This window comes from Triticum urartu, chromosome 1A (genome assembly GCF_056163025.1).
Source record: "Triticum urartu cultivar PI428250 chromosome 1A, HENAU_Tu73, whole genome shotgun sequence".
In the NCBI taxonomy this organism is placed as follows: domain Eukaryota; kingdom Viridiplantae; phylum Streptophyta; class Magnoliopsida; order Poales; family Poaceae; genus Triticum; species Triticum urartu.
The window spans coordinates 390,572,075-390,592,813 of NC_141873.1; the positions used below are offsets into that span (position 1 = coordinate 390,572,075).

Consider the following 20,739-nt stretch of genomic DNA (forward strand, 5'->3'; position numbering starts at 1 on the left):
ACCCAGACGCCAGGGACCCTGGCGTCTGGCCCCTGCACTCCGCAAAACTTCCTTTTGCGATTTCCAAAACCCTTGTGGGCTTTTCCCCTTTGGCCCAAATAAAGTGTTCTCGTACCCAAACATTTCGGGAAACATCCGGAACCCCTTCCGGTGATTTCCGGAACCCTTCCGGTGACCAAACACTATTATCATATATATCAAACTTTATCTCCGGACCATTCCGGAGTTCCTCGTCATGTCCGTGATCTCATCTCGGACTCCGAACAACATTCGGTACATCAAAATGCATAAAACTCATAACAACTGTCATCGTAACTTTAAGCGTGCGGACCCTACGGGTTCGAGAACAATGTAGACATGACCGAGACACGTCTCCGGTCAATAACCAATAGCGGGACCTGGATGCCCATATTGGCTCCTACATATTCTATGAAGATCTTTATCGGTCAGACCGCATAACAACATACGTTGTTCCCTTTGTCATCGGTATGTTACTTGCCCGAGATTCGATCGTCGGTATTCCAATACCTAGTTCAATCTCATTACCGGCAAGTCTCTTTACTCGTTTCGTAATACATCATCTCGCAACTAACTCATTTAGTTGCAATGCTTGCAAGGCTTAAGTGATGTGCATTACCGAGAGGGCCCAGAGATACCTCTCCGACAATCGGAGTGACAAATCCTAATCTTGAAATACGCCAACCCAACATGTACCTTTGGAGACACCTGTAATGCTCCTTTATAATCACCCAGTTATGTTGTGACATTTGGTAGCACCCAAAGTGTTCCTCCGGCAAACGGGAGTTGCATAATCTCATAGTCATAGGAACATGTATAAGTCATGAAGAAAGCAATAGCAACATACTAAACGATCGGGTGCTAAGCTAATGGAATGGGTCATGTCAATCACATCATTCTCCCAATGATGTGATCCCGTTAATCAAATAACAACTCTTTTGTTTATGGTTAGGAAACATAACCATCTTCGATTAACGAGCTAGTCAAGTAGAGGCATACTAGTGACACTCTGTTTGTCTATGTATTCACACATGTATTATGTTTCCGGTTAATACAATTCTAGCATGAATAATAAACATTTATCATGATATAAGGAAATAAATAATAACTTTATTATTGCCTCTAGGGCATATTTCCTTCATATGCAATAAAGAGACAACCATAAGGCTTCTGCCAGTTGCCGATAACTTCAACAAAACATGATCATCTCATACAACAACTTATATCTCACCACGTCTTGACCATATCACATCACAACAAGCCCTGCAAAAACAAGTTAGGCGTCCTCTACTTTGTTGTTGCAAGTTTTAAGTGGCTGCTATGGGCTGAGCAAGAACCGTTCTTACCTACGCATCAAAACCACAACGATAGTGCGTCAAGTTAGTGTTGTTTTAACCTTCAACAAGGACCAGTCGTAGTCACACTCGGTTCAACTAAAGTTGGAGAAACTGACACCCGCCAGCCACCTGTGTGCAAAGCACGTCGGTAGAACCAGTCTCGCGTAAGCGTACGCGTAATGTCGGTCCGGACTGCTTCATCCAACAATACCGCCGAACCAAAGTATGACATGCTGGTAAGTAGTATGACTTGTATCGCCCACAACTCACTTGTGTTCTACTCGTGCATATAACATCTACGCATAAACCTGGCTCGGATGCCACTGTTGGGGAACGTAGTAATTTCAAAATTTTCCTACGCACACACAAGATCATGGTGATGCATAGTAACGAGAGGGAAGAGTATCGTCCACGTACCCTCATAGACCATAAGCGGAAGCGTTATGAGAACGCGGTTGATGTAGTCGAACGTCTTCACGATCCGACCGATTCAAGTACCGAACGCACGACACCTCTGAGTTCAGCACACGTTCAGCTCGATGATGTCCCACGAACTCCGATCTAGCAGAGCTTCACGGGAGAGTTCCGTCAGCACAACGGCGTGATGACGGTGATGATGTTGCTACCGACGCAGGGCTTTGCCTAAGCACCGCTATGATATGATCGAGGTGGATTATGGTGGAGGGGGGCACCGCACACGGCTAAGGGATCAATGATCAACTTGTGTGTTCTAGGATGCCCCCCTCCCCCCATATATAAAGGAGCAACGGGGGAGGCCGGCCAGCCCCTGTAGGGCGCGCCAGGAGGAGGAGTCCTCCTCCTAGTAGGAGTAGGACACCCCTTTCCTACTCCTACTAGGAGGAGGAAAGGAAGGGGGAAGGGGAGAAAGAAGGAGAGGGAGGAAAGGGGGGCCGGCTCCCTAGTCCAATTCGATTTGGGCTAGGGGGGCCGCGCGCCCTGCCTCCTCTCTTCCACCACTTGGCCCATGAGGCCCAATACTTCTTCCCCGTATTCCCGTAACTCCCCGGTACTCCGAAAAATACCCAAATCACTCGGAACCTTTCCGATGTCCGAATATAGCCGTCCAATATATCGATCTTTACGTCTCGACCATTTCGAGACTCCTCATCATGTCCCTGATCTCATCCGGGACTCTGAACTACCTTCGGTACATCAAATCACTTAAACTCATAATACCGATCGTCACCGAACGTTAAGCGTGCGGACCCTACGGGTTCGAGAACTATGTAGACATGACCGAGACACGTCTCCGTTCAATAACCAATAGCGGAACCTAGATGTTCATATTGGCTCTTACATATTCTACGAAGATATTTATCGGTCAAACTGCATAACAACATACGTTGTTCCCTTTGTCATCGATATGTTACTTGCCCGAGATTCGATCGCCGGTATCTCAATACCTAGTTCAATATCGTTACCGGAAAGTCTCTCTACTCGTTTCTGTAATGCATCATCCCGCAACTAACTCATTAGTTGCATTGCTTGCAAGGCTTATAGTGATGTGCATTGCCGAGAGGGCCCAGAGATACCTCTCCGACAATCAGAGTGACAAATCCTAATCTCGATCTATGCCAACTCAACAAGCACCATCGGAGACACCTGTAGAGCACCTTTATAATCACCCAATTACGTTGTGATGTTTGGTAGCACACAAAGTGTTCCTCCGGCACTCGGGAGTTGCATAATCTCATAGTCATAGGAACATGTATAAGTCATGAAGAAAGCAATAGCAACAAACTAAACGATCATCGTGCTAAGCTAACGGATGGGTCAAGTCAATGACATCATTCTCTAATGATGTGGTCCTGTTAATCAAATGACAACTCATGTCTATGGTTAGGAAACATAACCATCATTGATTCAACGAGCTAGTCAAGTAGAGGCATACTAGTGACATTCTGTTTGTCTATGTATTCACACATGTACTAAGTTTCCGATTAATACAATTCTAGCATGAACAATAAACATTTATCATGAAATAAGGAAATAAATAATAACTTTATTATTGTATCTAGGGCATATTTCCTTTAGAACTGTGACTGCATCAACCTGGTACGATGAAGTCCATGGCGTCGGCGTAGATCGTGCGGACAGGGTCCGGTGGGTTGATGTCGAACATATCTCCCCCGTCTGTGGTGAAGGTGAAGGAGCCAGAGAAGATCCGATCTGAGATTTGTCACTAGACGATGCTTCTGGTGCGTGACGCGCCAACTAACGATGCGGAAAACTGTCAGTACCCTCTATGGGGTTACTAGCGTGTGGTTAGAAGTCTTAAATCAGAGGTCACACGGTGGTTTTACCCAGGTTCGGGCCTCTGGTGAGGAATAATACCCTACAACATGCTTGTCATTGTTATTCATTATGGGTATACCTCGTGTGAGGGATTATAAGGGATTGGTGTAGTTCTACCGAGAGATGAGTATATCTGAGAATAGATGGAAATAAGAGCCCCCGCCTCCCCTTATATGGGCTGTTTGATCTAGGCCGCCGCATCATAGACTTGGAGACCAAGATGACCCAGAGACTCTTATCTCTTTCTCCAGGCTCCTTCCTATCGTGAGGTACTTGGCTAGCCTCCTGGGCCCTCAAGCAGGCCTGCAGCCTGGATCCCTGTGGGTGAGCCACCCCTAGGGCTGCCTCCCCTCCCCCCCACCTATATGTGTGTGTGTGTGTGTGTGTGTGTGAGGAGGGAGAGGGGAAACACCACCACGATCCTCAACCGTGTGCGGGACCCCCTCTCCCTCTAGTTCTAGTTTCTCCTCGTCCATGTCCGTTGTGCTTGGCGAAGCCCTACGGAATAGTTTCACCACCACCGTTACAACACTGTCGTGCTGCCGGAACTCATCTACTACTTCGCCTCTCTTGCTGGATTGAGAAGGTGAGAACGTCATTGAGCTAAACGTGTGTTGAACGTGGAGGTGCCGTACGTTCAGCACTTGATCGAGACAGATTGTGAAGGTGTACAACTACATCAACCGTGTTGATAAACGCTTCCGCTTAGCGATCTACAAGGGTATATAGATGATCTCCCCCCTCCCATAGCTATGCATGTCCATGGATAGATCTTGCATGTGCGTAGAATTTTTTTATTTTTCATGCAACGTTCCCCAACAAGTACCTCCATTATTTAGAGAAAAAAAATTAGTTTGTCCTTCTTCCCATGAGCAATCCTATGAAAGTAACTTGTGTTATTGCCCCCTTTAAAAAGCCAATTTTCACTTGATCTTCTATGCAAATACTCTTCCTTTTCTTCCGAAGATCCACAAATGGCACTTTAAATCTCGTCACATTTAAACAAAATGTTTATGTCAAAATTTCTTCACAAGGAAAGAATGCATTGCCGAAGAGACTCACAAACTTGTTTTCTTCAAAAAAGACAAAGGAAATCATATATTAAAGTCAACCGACCCTTATAGGCCATCTTAAAGAAATTAAAAATTACACACATGTCTTTGCGGAATCAACTAGGGGGGGGGGCAAGCTCATAGCTCGCGAGCTTAATGAGCGCTCGATAATTTGGCTCGTTAAGATCGTGGCTCGATTCTTAATGAACAGAGCCAATCATCGATTTTATCTCGTTAAGCTTAACGAACGACCTAACGAGTTTCACAAGTAGCTCGTTAAGCTCGTTTGTAACAACACAACACATATTTTCATCTCACGTGACAGTTTTGTAGGACCTCAGCCATCTATTCAGTTTAATCTACATAGGAGGCAACAAACTAGTGCATTCCCCTTTGTAGTCACCACCTTCCTTCTTAAAAACACATCTAAACACTCAACCTATAGACCGTAAACACATCAGAATCTGTTAACAAGCGCTCGCGAGCTTAACGAGCTTCGAACAGAGCAAAGTTTTCTGCTCGTTAATATTAACGAGCTTAACGGGCATGAGCTTAAAGAGCCGAGTCGCTCGTTAATCCACCCATGTTGTTTGAGATGTTTAGGGGCGGCATCGAGCTTCACTCATTGTGCACCACTGGGAGTGCAACCTATGCAACAACATTAGAGCCAGATAAACATTGTTGACGCAACATGCAGGAAGTTATCGGTTGGAGCCAGAAGACGTCGTTGATATCGATCTGGGAAACTGATAACCCACAAGTATAGGGGATCTTTTGTAGCCTTCTTCGATAAATAAGTGTGTCGAACCGAACGAGGAGCTAAAGATAGAGCAAATATTCCCTCAAGTTCTATCGACCACCGATACAACTCTACGCACACTTGACATTTGCTTTACCAAAAATAAGTATGAAACTATTTTGCAAGAATAAAACTACGAGTACTTTGCGAGAATAAAACTATGAATAAATTGCAAGGTAATAAAAATGGATATCTTTTGTTAACAAGAAAGTCATTTGTCCCTAGGTAATCGATAACAAGTACCGATAATCATTTGTGTAATTTTACATAAGGGAGAGGCATGAGCTAACATACTTTCTCTACTTGGATCATATGCACTTATGATTGGACCCCTAGCAAGCATCCGCAACTACTAAAGATCATTAAGGTCGTGAAACCCAACCATAGCATTAAGTATCAAGTCCTCTTTACTCCCATACGCCATAACCCACTTATCCACGTTTAGGCTGTTGTCACCCCCGCAACACCGACAATAAGCAAATCATGAACATATTGCAACACCCTACAGCGGGGGCCCCTCCGTTTGCGCGACACGAAGGGCACCATAGGACAACACCATAAATAAAATATACAATCATACCAAACAAGATCACAATTAACCCACAGGACAAACCATATCTACTCAAACATCATAGGATAATCATAGATCATTGGAAAATAATATATGGAGTTGAGAACCATGTTTAAGTAGAGATTACATCAGGGAGAAGGGGCGTTGCACCGCTGCATAGAGGGGGAGAAAGTTGGTGTTGACGGTAGTAATATTGTTGATGTAGATCGCCGTCATGATCCTTGCCCCGGCGGCGTTTCGACGCCACCGGGAGAGAGGGGGAGAGAGCCTCCCTCCTTCTTCTTCTTCCTTGGCCTCCCCCCTATATGGGAGGAGAGTTCCCCCTTTGGTCCATGGTCTCCATGGCGGTGGAGGGGCGGGAGCCCCCCCTCCCCCCCCCCCCCCCCCCCCGAGATTGGATCTTCCTCTCAGTTCTCTTCTGTTTCACGTTTTAGATCTGGCCCTTCACCGTTTCTTTAATTCCTGGAGAGTCGTAACTCCGATTGCGCTGGAATTTTTGCACAATTTTTCCCCATAAATTATCTTTATTGCGACAGAAGAAGGGCCCCAGCCGTGTTTCGAGGAGGGCATAAGACACCTGGGCGTGTCAAGGGGTGCCCGGCGCGCCCTGGTGGGTCTTGGGGGCTGTGGGCCCCCGTTTGCTTTGATTTCACCTCCCCAAAATCACATGTATTCCAAAATAATTCTTCATAAATTTTTATCGCGTTTGGACTTCGGTTGATATGGATTTTTTGCGAAACAAAAAACATGCAACAAATAGGAACTGACATTGGGCACTGGATCAATATGTTAGTCCAAATAAATCATATAAAATGTTGCCAAAAGTTTATAACAATTGTATAATATTGGCATGAAGCAATCAAAAATTATAGATACAATGAAGACGTATCAGAAACATATCACCATGACGAAGAAGACGCAACGAAGAGGACTGGATGACAACCCAACTCCGGCTAGACATGGTCGGGGAGGCCTTACCTTATAAGCTCCCTGATGATGTCAAAGTTGTTCGAACATCGCCGTTTGGAGAAGGAGCCAGAGGACTATGACATGAAGCGACATTGTCCAGTCTGTTGGAGGACGCTTTTGAATACCACATGCATAACACGGGGACACAATCAAATCAGCCACTCTAGAAAGAGCAGCGACCAGACGACTCACACCCTCCTCTATGCCATCGAGGAGACCGTCGTTGACAAGGTGGATCGAGAGTCGGAGAATCTTATTCTTGATCCACATAACATTGCCATCATCACCACAATGCTACCACCGGGGAGGGAAACTCTTAACTCTAAAAGACCTAACCACAATACCACAATGTCTATCTAGGATCCCCACTACGAGGCTTGGATCATGCAAGTAAAGATATCTCCGAAGCTGTCGACCACAAGTCTAACACATACCAATTCAGTTATCAAAGGTGAGGATGCACCGAGGGAGACAAGATCCACGACGCTGGTTCAAGCTATTATGACTGTTATTTACTTAATCACCGTACATTTTACATTACCTAAGAACAACATGTATATCACTACACTAACAACCGCTTTGAAGGAGGTAAGAAGAGAAGAGACTACATCCTATCCTATACTCCTACTCAGGTAGTCTCTCTTCTTCATGTATATCCTGGCCCACCATTCGCGGAACCCTAACTTCTCCTCAAAATCGAGAGAACTCGCTTTAAAAAAAAACCAAGGGAACTCTATGCGAGCCCTATACAGCCACCATCGCTCCACCCGCTCCCCACAGGTCAGGCTACGGGTTCCCTTCGCATTTATATGCCGCTTGATGGCGGGACATGGTAGATGTAAAGCCTCCAATAGGTTTCTGATCAAATCCAGGAGGAATTGATGGGGATTTTGAGGAATCAATGTTTTTTGTTGTTTGGCACAAATTATGAAATAAAGTGTGTGCACGACAAGATATAAAGACTGGAAAAGTTCTGTGTTCAATATTAGAAAAATGTGCCCATTCTCACAAAAAAGAAAAAAAGTGTCCTATAACAAAAGGACCGCACTATTTGGCACATGTGTGGCAGATAGCAAAACTGTCACACACCTCTTTTTTCCCTTCTAATTGCATGCATGCATGCTAATCACTCGCTTCTTTCATGTTTATTTCTTTCTCTAATTACATACATGCACTAGTGGAAAAAAATTGATGTCATGCTAAAATCTCCTTATTCCGAAATTCAAAATGTTTTGTAGCCCAAACCGTCGGTCCGATGCAAAAACTGTTATCACATAAAAGATTCGTCTCGACGAGATCTTCAAAACTAGATCCCATATTGGTATGTTCCGATGACATTTTTCAGGTCAAAAGTTATCATGCCTCTGCTACATATGTTACCACCCATGTGGTATGCAAGCTATCGTGCTATGTCCATATAAGTTATCGGGGTTATAATTTTCAACAACTCCCCCCTTGGTCAAAAGTTACCACAATGTTTGCACGTAAGTTATTGGATATGCAGTTCGTATATTACCATGATATTTCACATAAATTAGAGGGCTATATTTTTTAACTTGTTTCCCTCCTTGGTTAAAGTTATCATGGTGTACGTAATTTATCCGGTATGACGTTCGTATATCACCGTGTTATTTTCATATAAGTTACCAGGGGTATATTTGAAAATTAAAAATGTTTTGTAACTCAAACAGTCGGTCCAATTCAAAAATCTAATTTCACATAAAAAATCCATCGCGATTAAGACCTTCAAAACTCAATCTCATGTTGGTATGTTCTAATGACTTTTCTTGAGAGTCAAAAGCTACCACGCCTAGGCTAATGAAATTATCACGTCATCGGTGTGTATATATTATCATGTTATTTGCAAAGAAAAGTTATCATCGATGTTTTCAACAATTTTTTTCCTCAAGGGTGAAAAGTTACCATGGTGTTTTTAAGTAAGTTATCAGATATGTGGCGTGTATGTTACCAAGGTATTTACACATAAGTTAGAGGGGGTACATTTTTAACAGCCTTTTTACTGCGGCAAAAGATTACCATGGTATTTGTACCTAAGTTATTAAGTATGTTGCATGTATATAGTACCATACTATTTACACATAAGCTACTCGGGATATGTCTTTGCAACAATTTTTGGCCTCGGGTTCAAACTTATTACATAGTTTATACGTATGTCTTTGAGTATGCGGTGCATAAATTATCATGATCTTTACGCCAAAATTATAGGGGGTATGTTTTCAATATCATTTTCCCCACAGGTCAATGTTACCACGGTGTTCATACGTAAGTTATCAGATATGCATCGCTTAAATTGTCATACTATTTACATAGAAATTACCGAGCTATTGTTCTTCGAATAAAATTCCTCGGTAGAAATTAGCACGGTGTTGCAGATAAGTTATTAGGTCTATGGTGCGTAAATTAGCATGCTATACACATAAAAGTTACCAGGTATATTTCAAGAATTTTGTTCCTAGGTACAAAAAATTATCTGGCCTGGACTGCATAAGTTACCGCACCTGTAGTATGTAAAATTACCATGTTGTTTATGCAGATGTTACCGGACATGAAACCTGAACTATTTTCAACGTTTCAATGGGGTTTTTTAGGTCGGAATATCGTCCGGTACAACCAATCATTACCAATATTGTTTACATGTTGCTTCCAATAAAAAATCGTTTGAGTTGTCGGTCTACTTGTGGGTTGTTAGGACCACAAGTGTGCTCGATTTATGCCGTCTAGGCCCGATTCAGGTCGATGAGCACTGATACAGTGGTAAACCCAAACTTAGTGCAAAAATTTACAGAGGTGTGATGTTCATTTTCTACTATATAAGTACAGGAGAGGAGATTGTGTAGGTCAGGGATCCCAACTCAAACTCCCTGAATCTTAATGCTAGTGTTTCAGGCCTTTGTATAGTGATTTGTTGGAGCCTTTTGCAATCCATCGGGCGTGCAAATAACTGAATCTGATTGGAATGATTAGTCTATTCACCCAAGCTTCAGACAACACTGGATTTTACAAGGGGTTGCAGCAGGGAGGTGAGCAGCAGTAGCAGCCACAAGAGGCGTTGGTGAAAAAACAGGAGCAACAAATGTATATGGATTTGAAGCCGCCTCATTGCAGAATAAGAGCAGCAAGGACGATGATCAAATAGGAGCGTCAGTGTAAAAAATCAAGCCGGCTCGCCGCCGTACTTCTGCTATGTCACTACGTGCTCTGCTGTGCCCCGCATCACATGCAAACCCAATCCAGAATCAACAACAAATCAAGCCATCTCGCCGTCCTAGGGAGCAAAACAAGCACAACAGGGAGCTTCCAGTCCTAGGCTGCCGTTGGTGATGAATCCGAGGAGATGGGAGGGAGTTCTAGTCCTGGGCGTACCTAGGCGTCGCCGTGGCCATCAAAGAGGTGCGACGAGAGGCGGAGCGCGTCGGCGTTGAGACCCAGCCCATTGAGGTCGCGGCGCATGGCGAGGAGGCGCATATAGATGTCAGCGAAGCGCGGAACCACGGCGCAGGCGTCCTCCATCTCCCCGCTGCGGCCGGGCGGCCGGGCTTGTGAGCGCATCTCTTCAGGCCGGCGTGCCTTGCGGGCCAAATCCATGGCAAGGGAGATTCATGTGGTGGTGCGGGGATGAAGACGAGCGAAGGGGAGGAATAGCCACGCGATGAAGATCAGACATTGCTTGGGTCGTTTGATAGTTTTAGCAATCTGCCACACGGTTGCCACATACATATTTCAATAACAAAAAGGCAAACGTGACCGTGGACCCCCCGGCTGAACCGTCATTGACCTGACCTGACCGTGGACCGTCGGACGCGTCGGGAGCCAGATCTCACTCCACCACTCGCACCCGTCCCCACACTCCCCACCGCGCAGCCCTCCCCTTCGTCGGCAGCCCAAAAACCCTCGGGGGCGAAGCGAGGAGAGGACGGCAATGGCGGAGGCGAGCCGCAGCCACCCGTTGCAGTACGTGAGGCTGAAGAAGGACCAGGACGCTTCCGCCTCCGGCCCCAGCGTGGAGGACATCCGCCCTGGCGAGCTCAACCTGCCCGTCGCCGTCCCGCAGGTCGGTCTCACCATTCCTCGCGCGATCCTCGTTTTCTTCCAATTTCTGCTGCCGCAATTGTTTGTTCGGGGAATCGGGATGGTCCGATCTGATTCTGGGCGCTGCGCCGTGTGGCTGTATAGCTGGAGCAGAGGAAGTGCTTCGAATGCGGCAGGTGCTGCCTGAGAGCCACCGGTCGCCCGCCGACGAGCCGTGGACAACCGCCATCTTCGGGTGCGCCGAAGACCCCGAGAGTTGTAAGTGGCGTGGAATTTCCTTCTCGCCTTTGCATTTGCCCCCCCCCCTTCAACTGCCTAGCCGATCTAGTTCTGCTACTTCCTCCCGCTCTAGACGGGTTACACCTTCAAAATTCGTGGTAGTTTTGATGTGCTGATATGCCAGAGTTGGCAGGAATTTTCATGTGGATCTGCACAGGATGGGGTTGTGTTGCTGTGGTTGAGCTCAGGGTTTGTGGCTATTACACACATTGCACAACTCAGCAACTAGATGTTTGTTTCCATGGCATTGAAGTGTTACCGAAGTGTCACCGACAGAGGTTAGGTGCTTTAGTTTTAAATCCTTTAGCGGTCCCGCGTATTAAGCGCACACAGGTTTTTATTATGAAGCCCGTACGTCAAGTGAATCTCTCTCTAGTAAAGAAAAGAGAAACATCTGCACAAGGATGGCCCATACACCTCCTATCCTCCTTTTTTTCATTTAGGCTTTTATTGTTTTCCATTTTTTACATGTGTTTGTTACAGACTATTTTTCAGCACTAAAGATGTTTCTTTCGAAATTTCAATTACAAATTATAACAATATTTATATGCTTATAGATCATTGTGAAATATTTCCACATTAGTTTAGTGAGCAGTTGCCTGTCATAAATTTGGTGTTGCCTCCTTTTTACGTGGTACCAGTTGAGACAGTTTTCAAACAGAGATGCTTTGCAAATCTGAATTTTCTTCCTCTCTGTCATTTTTTCATTAACAACCGTGAACTTAATCGAGGAACAAACCATGGTAGACTAAACATATAGTCAATTAATTCTTTCTCATGTCTATGAGAAAGGCATGGTTGATATTTTACATTGCACATATAACTCAGTTGTAAACTGGAGCCAACCCGATGTTGATTTATGTCTTATACTACACATGTAACTCAAATTTATAATGTGGAGTCGATCCGAAGCATGTCTGCCCTACATTTAGGAGTATTTTACCTAGACTAGAGGGGTAGAGGTTCATGACTGAACAGTCCAAATTGAGTACTTCATTTTTTTATAGCTTGCTTAGGAGTACTTTATTTTGAAATATTAATTGTTCACATACACTTTTTTGTATCATATTGCAAGCCTTTATGGTTTGCAAATTTGAAGTTCTGTTATCTTTTTGGTCTTCTATTATCTTTGTAAAATTAGCCTGTGATGATGTGCTCATGTGGGAAGGGATTAAGCACTGGTCATTGTCTGAAAGAAATAAAGAGTAGCAGTCGTAACGTCTGACTTCGATTATCATGTTCTTATTGTTAAAGACGACCCTTCTTTTTTCCGTATTGGAAAAGTTCTTCAAAATGTAGGGTGTGTTTGGTTTTGAGCCAAAGCTGGCCTTGCCAAAACATTGGCGTGCCCATGAGTTTTGGCTGTTGTTTGGTTGGACACCAAATATTTGACTTGCCCAACCCAGCCGGCGTTTGCCCATGCAGTTCTCGCCAGTACGCGGGCAAGCCGTGGGGTGAATTCGTCCACCAGAATATTGTCTGCCAGCCTGCTAGCATTCCCGCGTATTATGCTTCGGTCTTACGTGAGCCGGAAAATTAATTAGCTAGCTTGTATACGCACGCCTCCTCTGATCGTATTGATCAAGTCGGCTAGTACGTCTGTTTCACTCGGTCAAAAGCCTGTACATGCTGCTTCTCTGAACTTTTCTTTACTGTTCTTTTTTCTGAATGTTTGATCATCATGATTTATGGGCTCCTTATATAAAAATTTCAAGTTAAGACCTCAGATGCTGATATGTGGCATGTTAATTGGCTACAAACCAAACTGAGACCCAACCATTTTGCCAAAAAATTGGTACGTGCTATGGCTACAATCCAAACAACACTACCACACCAAAATTTTGGTCATGCCTTTGCTTTGGCTATGCCAAAATTTTGGCAGGGCAAGTTGGGGCACAAACCAAACAGCCCCGTACACACTTCTACAGCTGACTGTCGGTTATCATTTTACCTCTTTTAGGCTCTTTGCAAAATCAACGTGCTGCGAGAATGTGCTCATATTGAAAAGAATTTGCAACTTCCATTGTTTCAAAGAAGCAAAAATTAGCAGTTGTAACGTTTACTTTTACTACAATGCTTTTGATCTAAAGATGTCTTTCTTCTTGATCTGTTTGAAAGTTCTTGTACATGTACACTTTCCCACTATAAGTGTTAATTGCGATAAACTGTTGAGCACATAAATGACTGCGTCGTACATGGCCGAAACCTGAAAGCTTAATGGAATAGCTAATTCTTTTTTCTTTCTTGACTTCCATAGGTTGGATTTTAAAAAAAAATCTTGTAGTGATGGATCTTGTAATATGCTCCGAGGTTCCTTATGCCGTTCTTCTGAACTTGAACACAGAGCAGCTGAATCTCTAATCACAAGAGGGACCATCTCCAGGTTTACTGAAGAGTTAATCTAAGCACTAAAAGGAACACCATAAAGTTTGCGGATGTGTCTACTAATCATAATTGCTTAGTCTATTACCGACTTTCATTCATGGGGCCTTCTTATTCAAATTGTGTCATCATAGGGTTTGTGATGTTTGTACCTTTATGCTTCAGTCCGTGCAGTTTTCATATATATTACTGCTACATTCTGAGATACTTCTGAACCACTTGCGTGTCTGATCTTCTTACTGTTTTAGGCCGGACTGGTCTATTCTGCCCCTGTGTTTTGTTTGGACGAAATGTTCAGGCTCTTAGAGAAGATATCCCATGGAAAACACCCTGCACTTGCCATGCTGTCTGTGGTGAAGGTGGCATTGCATTGGCAATCCTTACGGCTATATTCCATGGTGTTGACCCAGACACATCAGTCCTGATTGGTGAAGGCCTGGTGTTCGGTTGGTGGTTATGCTCTATATATACTGGTAATTTTCGTCTACAGCTTCAGAGGAGGTATCATCTCGAGGTACTTCTTTCTCTCTTCCACTGTTTTCTTTGTATGTGTCATGATAAATCGCATTCAGAAGAACATCTACAAACAGTTGTATTTATTCCTACTATAAGAAGTACAGAATTGCATTCTCCATCTGAGATAGTTGTATCAAGTATGCAGGCGTCCAGAAGCAAACTGCATGGTTAAAGTTATGTGTATCCGTCCTCACTAAAATAAAGTTCTGTAGTTTGGACGAGAGAGTTATGTCGTCCAGCGAACTTCTGTCACTGTCATGAAATTTTTGCTTGGCATTGTCCACTGGCGGTAGCTGGTTATATGATTGAATTATCAGACCATTTCATCAACCCTGTATTGCTCATCATTGTGAGCATGGAGGGTCCTTGACCACCTTTTCACGTATAGTATCTTTTTGTGGTCACTAATTCTAATCAGTTGTCACGTCTAGCATTTGATATGCGGGCTGGGCTTTTAGTTTCATGCATCAGTATCACGGGCCTTTCGCTAACCATCACATATTGTTGTGCTTCCACCAGAACTCTCCATGCCCTCCTGGCATAGTCCACTGCTGCTTCCCCTGGTGCGCAAACTGTCAGGAGCATCGTGAAAGGAAAGGCCGCCTCGCAGAAAGCAGTGCTGTTCCAATGACCATTGTCAACCCGCCGCCGCTGCAAGAGATGAGCATGGTCGAGAACAACGCTCCCACATCCGAGAATGAAGCGTCGAAGGCCGAGCATGATGATGTGGAGGTGATACCTCTCTAGGAAAGATAGCATGAGAACTGAAACTGACATGGAATCTGCTAGCCAATTTAGAGACTACCATATATTGTTAATAAATCACTGTCATCTGGCAGGTACCGTATGAAACATTGTTCTAATCCAGATTTTAGTTTATGACCATTACTACCTATGATAGAATGTTCATCGTGGGCATGTAATATATGTGTGGAGACCATTACTACCTATGATAGAGTGCTGCCCGTGGGCATATAATATATATGTGGAGACCATTACTACCTATGATAGAATGTTGCCCGTGGGCATATAATATATGTGTGGATATATTTACATTTGTGAGTGGTATGTCCTATGTTCTATCCACATTATGCATTGCCTGTGTTCTCGACTTCTCGTTCATGAAAGTTAAGGCCTGCTTTGGTTCAAAGGATAGGAATATCATAGGAATAGAAAAGAGATGTGATTCATCTCATTTTCTATAGGAAAAGAGGTGCTATTCGATTCGTAGGATAGGAAATTTTCCATAAGGTTTGAGCTAATTTTCTTTTTCTTTGAAATGTGAAGGATAATCCTACTAGGAAATCTGTTCTTACAAACCAAAGAGCTCCAATGAAAATTTTCCTATAGGAATCCTATCCTATAATATTCTTACAAATCAAAGGAGGCCTAAGTGTATGGTACAACTATATGAAGAGGTTTAGGCAAATCTCCTTTGATGTAGTGTAGATTAGCATTTATGTGTAATTCTTGCAAATTTATATGAAATCGTGTTTTCTATTTGCAAGCCCTTTGCGAAGAGAAGATGGTGAGGCGGAGATGGGGTGATGCAGCCGGGCATGGTGAATTGATGATGCCAAGCCGGGGCCAACACGGGGGGGCGGCGAGGGGGTTGCCGGCACCGGAGAAGAGGATGGACTTAGAGGGGTGGCCAAGTGCCGCGGCAGACCAGTGGAGATGGGGACGCGGTTTTTTATGTTCACGTTCTGTATGCAGTGTGAATCCGAGCCGGCCATCAAGCATGTTGTCCAATCAGTTAGGCCCACTATTGTGTCAGCCATGCACCAGCCACAGGCTAGTAGATTCGTTTCTCTACCTAGGTCCTGCGCATGCTCTATGCACTTTTCCCTCCCATGCTCCTGTTTAGTGGCAAGCCAGCCTCATAATTATATCTGGCATGGATAATTAACGTCGCTAGTTACTTTTTGTTGCAGGATAATGTCACTAGTTACTGTAGGATTATTACATGTTAACCCACAGCCTCACTAAAAAATCACGCGCGTGCAATTTTTATGAAGGCTTTATCGGACTTTATGAAGAATGTGCCTGAACTTTGCCATGAAAATCAGAAGGATTTTTGAAGAAACCAATAAAAATGAAAAGTTCTTTGAGTTTTGGCGATAAAGTTCCAAAAATACGGTTAAAATGTTCTCTACCTATTTTTCAAAAATTGCGAGCTATGCCAGAGTTTTCCAAAAGTACTTCTATTTGTCATGGCAAAGTTCAAAAACCAGTTTAATAAATTTTGGTTCTATGTTTTTTTGTGGGATGCAGTTTGGTTTTATTTAAAACTATTTAAAGAACATTCTTTGAGAACAATTTCAATAACATGATATTTTAATTTTGTGATGTTTAAATTACTTCCAACAAAATAGGCTAGAGAGATAATCACAGAAATTAATTCCACCGTCGGAGGGGTAAAGTGAATCTATCAATAGCGCGTCACCTACTACTGGACAAGACTAACCTGGGTCCTAGCAGGACCCTTCTCAGCTTTCTCACATACATCATGTATAGATTTAGACGATGGAGATACACGCTGTGAACGGAACACGGATGTAAATGCCTTTTCCGTGGAGATGGCAGCTTGGGGAGGGTGGGGGTAGCAAGGAGACCGGCAATTCGGCCGGAGTCGAAGCGCGGCAAGAGGAAGAAGCTACACGAAGGAGAAATTTGACTAGCGCTTAGATATTTTTCCAGAGAATCCAGGCAGCTGATGAATAATGTGTCCCATCCCATGTGAAATATATGAAACTTTAGCGTTCCAAACATACCCAGTTCATCAATCCGGCATACAAAAAATGTGGTTATGCAGTGCGATGTACAGTACCGCAAAACAAAATTCTACTATGTACTACTATATGTTCTAAACATCTCTACAATTCTAGATGACTTTGCTCGTCTTGGTCGACACGACCCCCTCATTACCAGCGAGCAGCAAGTACTTGTCCTTCCTCGTCAGGGCCGTGGGCGTGAACCCGAGAGCGCCGGCCAGCACGCCCTGCACCTGGTTCGCGACCTCGATGCTGCCACGCGGGTTGTCTGTGCGCACGGGCTCCAGGAAGTGGACGGAGTACTCCGGCCGTGGGTTCATCAGGAAAAAGACCGAGTCCAAGCACTTGGCGCCCGGCGACGTCGACGTGCCGTAGAACATGGTGGAGCGCTCGTCCACCGCCACGGGGTTCACCTCGTCGGCGAGCTCGGCGAACAGCGGGCTGAACCGGAGCAGGTACGGCTCGCGGCACGTCGTCCCCTCGGGGCACACCACCACGTCGCCCCGCTCCAGCAGCGACGACATGCGGCGCCGGTCCTCGTCGCGGCCGCGGGTGAGGCGCAGCAGCGGGATCGGCGAGAGCAGCTCCGACAGCGGGCTCAGGCTGTACGTGACGGCGAACACGGGCTTCCCCAGCGCGCTCGAGATGGCAATCGGGTCGAGGAGCGTGCGGTGGTTGCACGCGTAGAGCCGGCCGCCCGAGGCGCCGCTCTCGCCGTTCGCGGCGGCGGGAGGGGCGCCGGTGACGCGCACCCGCACGCCGGCGAGCGCGGCGGCTGGGCCTATCAGGCGCCGCGGGAGGAGGGTGTAGATGGCGATGCGGACGACGGAGAGCACGACGGCGAAGGGGAAGTACACGTACATGGCGAGCGCGGCCGCCGGTGTCGGCGTGAACGCCAGCCGGCCGTCATGGAAGATCATGGGCTTCGGGTAGTGGTACGAAGTGTTCTCTTCGGCTCTCTTGAGCGCAGCCCTAAGCCTCTCCGCGTACGTCTCCCCGCCGTCCATTACACCGGCGAAGTATCCGTGGCCCGCCTTGACCTCCATACCGATCACCGCGTCGAAGCCCACGTAATCTTTCAAGAACGCCTCCACCATCACCGTCGGGAACGACCTGCTCGCCGCCGCCACCTTCACCTCACTCGCCGTCGCCTCCCTCGCCTCCCCCAGCGCCTCCACGCGCGCCGCCTCCTTGGAGAAGTACTTGGGCAGCACGGCCCTGCCGATCCTCGCCGCCTCGTCGCGCCGCAGCCCGCAGAAGCTGACCATGACCATGGCCTCTACACACATCGCGTGCGTCATGATGTGCAGGAACGGGTAGAGCGCGAGCAGGAGGAGGCCTCGGGCGAAGCTGCCGGCCTCGACGGCGACGAGGAAGAAAGGAGGGAACAGCGTCGCGGCCGACGGCGGTGAAGACTTGAGGAGCAGCGCGTCGACTTCGAGCACCACGGTCTTGATGCCGTTTCCGAGCAGGCACGCGGGCGGCTCGACCGCCGGTGCTGCCGTCATCGTCGGCGCAGTCGGGATGAACCGGAGGAGACCGGCGACGAGATTGCTCTTGACGAATCGGTGGAGGTTGAGCATGCGGTGGACGACGCCGTCGCCGGTTGACATCGCCATGGCCATGCGCGCCCGCGCACGTACCGTGATTTAGCCTCAGGATTTCTCGATCTGTTGTGCGGTGTCTCGGAAACTCCTCTTCCACGAAGAGTGCAGATGCATTTATATCTGCTATACTAGTATGCGCCAAACGAAATTCCTACTGGACTACGTGCTTGCCTATTGTATTACACTTCAAATTTTAATCGTGTTCGGGAAGAACCAGGAATTGGAGTCCTGTTCAGTCGCTATCCCCGCGGGGCTATACAGATTGAAATAAAGAGTTTTTTTTTTGAGACAATGAAATAAAGAGTTCTAATCCACAAAATTTGCGTTTGTATGGACCGGTAAACGTATGGCCCACCAACCCAACTTGATGGGTTCAAGGCCCAGCAGTCTTTTGACTCTTTGTTCAGGTCTGATGATCTCCGCAGTTCGGGCCTTCCTTTCCTTTTGTTGGAAGCGGCCCTTCACTGCGAAGTGCGAACAACAGCTTACTTTCTCAAAACAAAACAAACAACGAAATCACTAGGCTGACAAGTTACCCCATCCAAAGGTCACCCCGACTTTCTAGGCTGACAAGTAACACATTGCATATGCATCACTTATCACAACCTGTGAGTTTTTTTCGTAGACTTTTTTATTCGAAACATTTGATCTCTTGAACCGTAGTCCAAATCCTGAACCATTTTCACTGTTGGATTTATCGGGTCAAGACTTCGAAGCTAGAACACATGTTAATAGGCTTTGAGGAACTTTACCATGAAAATCCAAAAAATCAAAGAAAAAATAAAATAAATGAATACAAAAAAAAACCGAATAAACCGGCCACCAAAAAAATGAATTACCAAAAAAATGAAGAAAAAATTTGGAGCCCGAAAGCACGGTAGGGGGGTTTCACCTTTTTCCCCTTTTCGAGAAACACAGCCGTGCTACTAGTGGAAGCACAAAATTTTTACTTAGCACACTTCTCACGGAAGCAAGTCTATGCTTCCACAAGAAGCAAACACCTGCTTCTTGTGAAAGCACATATTTTCCTTTAGAAGCACACTTTTCACGGAGGCAAGTCTATGCTTCCACAAGAAGCAAATTTGTACTTCTCATGAAAGCACGTTTTTTTTCATAGCTATGCTTCTCGCAAAAGCAAATCTGTCCTTTCACAAGAAGTAAATCCGTGCTTTTCGTGGAAGCACATATTTTCTTTTCTTTTTGAGAAGCATAGAGCAAATATGTGCTTTTAGTGGAAGCATATTTTTTCCTTTTTCAAGAATCACATTTGTGATTCGCAAAACCTAGGAAAAACCAGGTGAAAACCAACCCCCCCCCTGAAAAAAAACTAAACAAACCGTCAAAATCCCGAAAACGCATATAGAAAATAAAAAACAAAATCCAGAGGGAGCGTCCGGCGCGCACACGTGGTGGTGATACGTCTTCATCGTATCTACTTTTTCAAACATTTTTGCTCTTGTTTAGCCCCCTAAGTTGCATGATTTGAATGAAACTAATCCGAGCTGACCTTTTTTCAGCAGAACTCCCTTGGTGTTCTTTTTTGCAAAAATAAAAAATTCTAGGAATTTGATGAAAATTTACGCAGAATTATTTTGAAATAAATGAAAAATGCTAGAACCAGAATTCAGCAGAGATAGGCCAGGGGCTGGCCACATGGGTTGGTGGCGTGGCCACCCCTAGGTTGCGCCACCTGGCCACGTGGGCCCCTTGGACATTCTCTGACTTAATTCCAGCGCTATATATTCACTTCCTTCAAGGAAAAAAATGAGATAGAAAGTTTCATTGTGTTTTACAATATGGAGCCGCCGTCACCTCCTGTTCTTCGTCGGGAGCCCTAATCTAGAGTTTGTTCGTAGCTCCAGAGAGAGGGAGTTGTCGTCGTTGTTGGAAATATGCCCTAGAGGCAATAATAAATTAGTTATTATTATTATATTTCATTGTTCATGATAATCGTTTATTATCCATGCTAGAATTGTATTGATAGGAAACTCAGATACATGTGTGGATACATAGACAACATCATGTCCCTAGTAAGCCTCTAGTTGACTAGCTCGTTGATCAATAGATGG

The 20,739-nt window shown here is 45.3% G+C and overlaps 2 pseudogenes; one reads left to right on the forward strand and one right to left on the reverse strand.

Moving 5' to 3' along the window:
- Nucleotides 1-11,002: 11,002 nt before the first annotated feature.
- On the forward strand, nucleotides 11,003-15,036 carry LOC125529523 (cell number regulator 6-like; annotated as a pseudogene).
- A 1,987-nt stretch (nucleotides 15,037-17,023) lies between these two features.
- LOC125529524 (putative glycerol-3-phosphate acyltransferase 3 pseudogene) lies at nucleotides 17,024-18,804 on the reverse strand (annotated as a pseudogene).
- Between the last annotated feature and the right edge of the window lie 1,935 nt (nucleotides 18,805-20,739).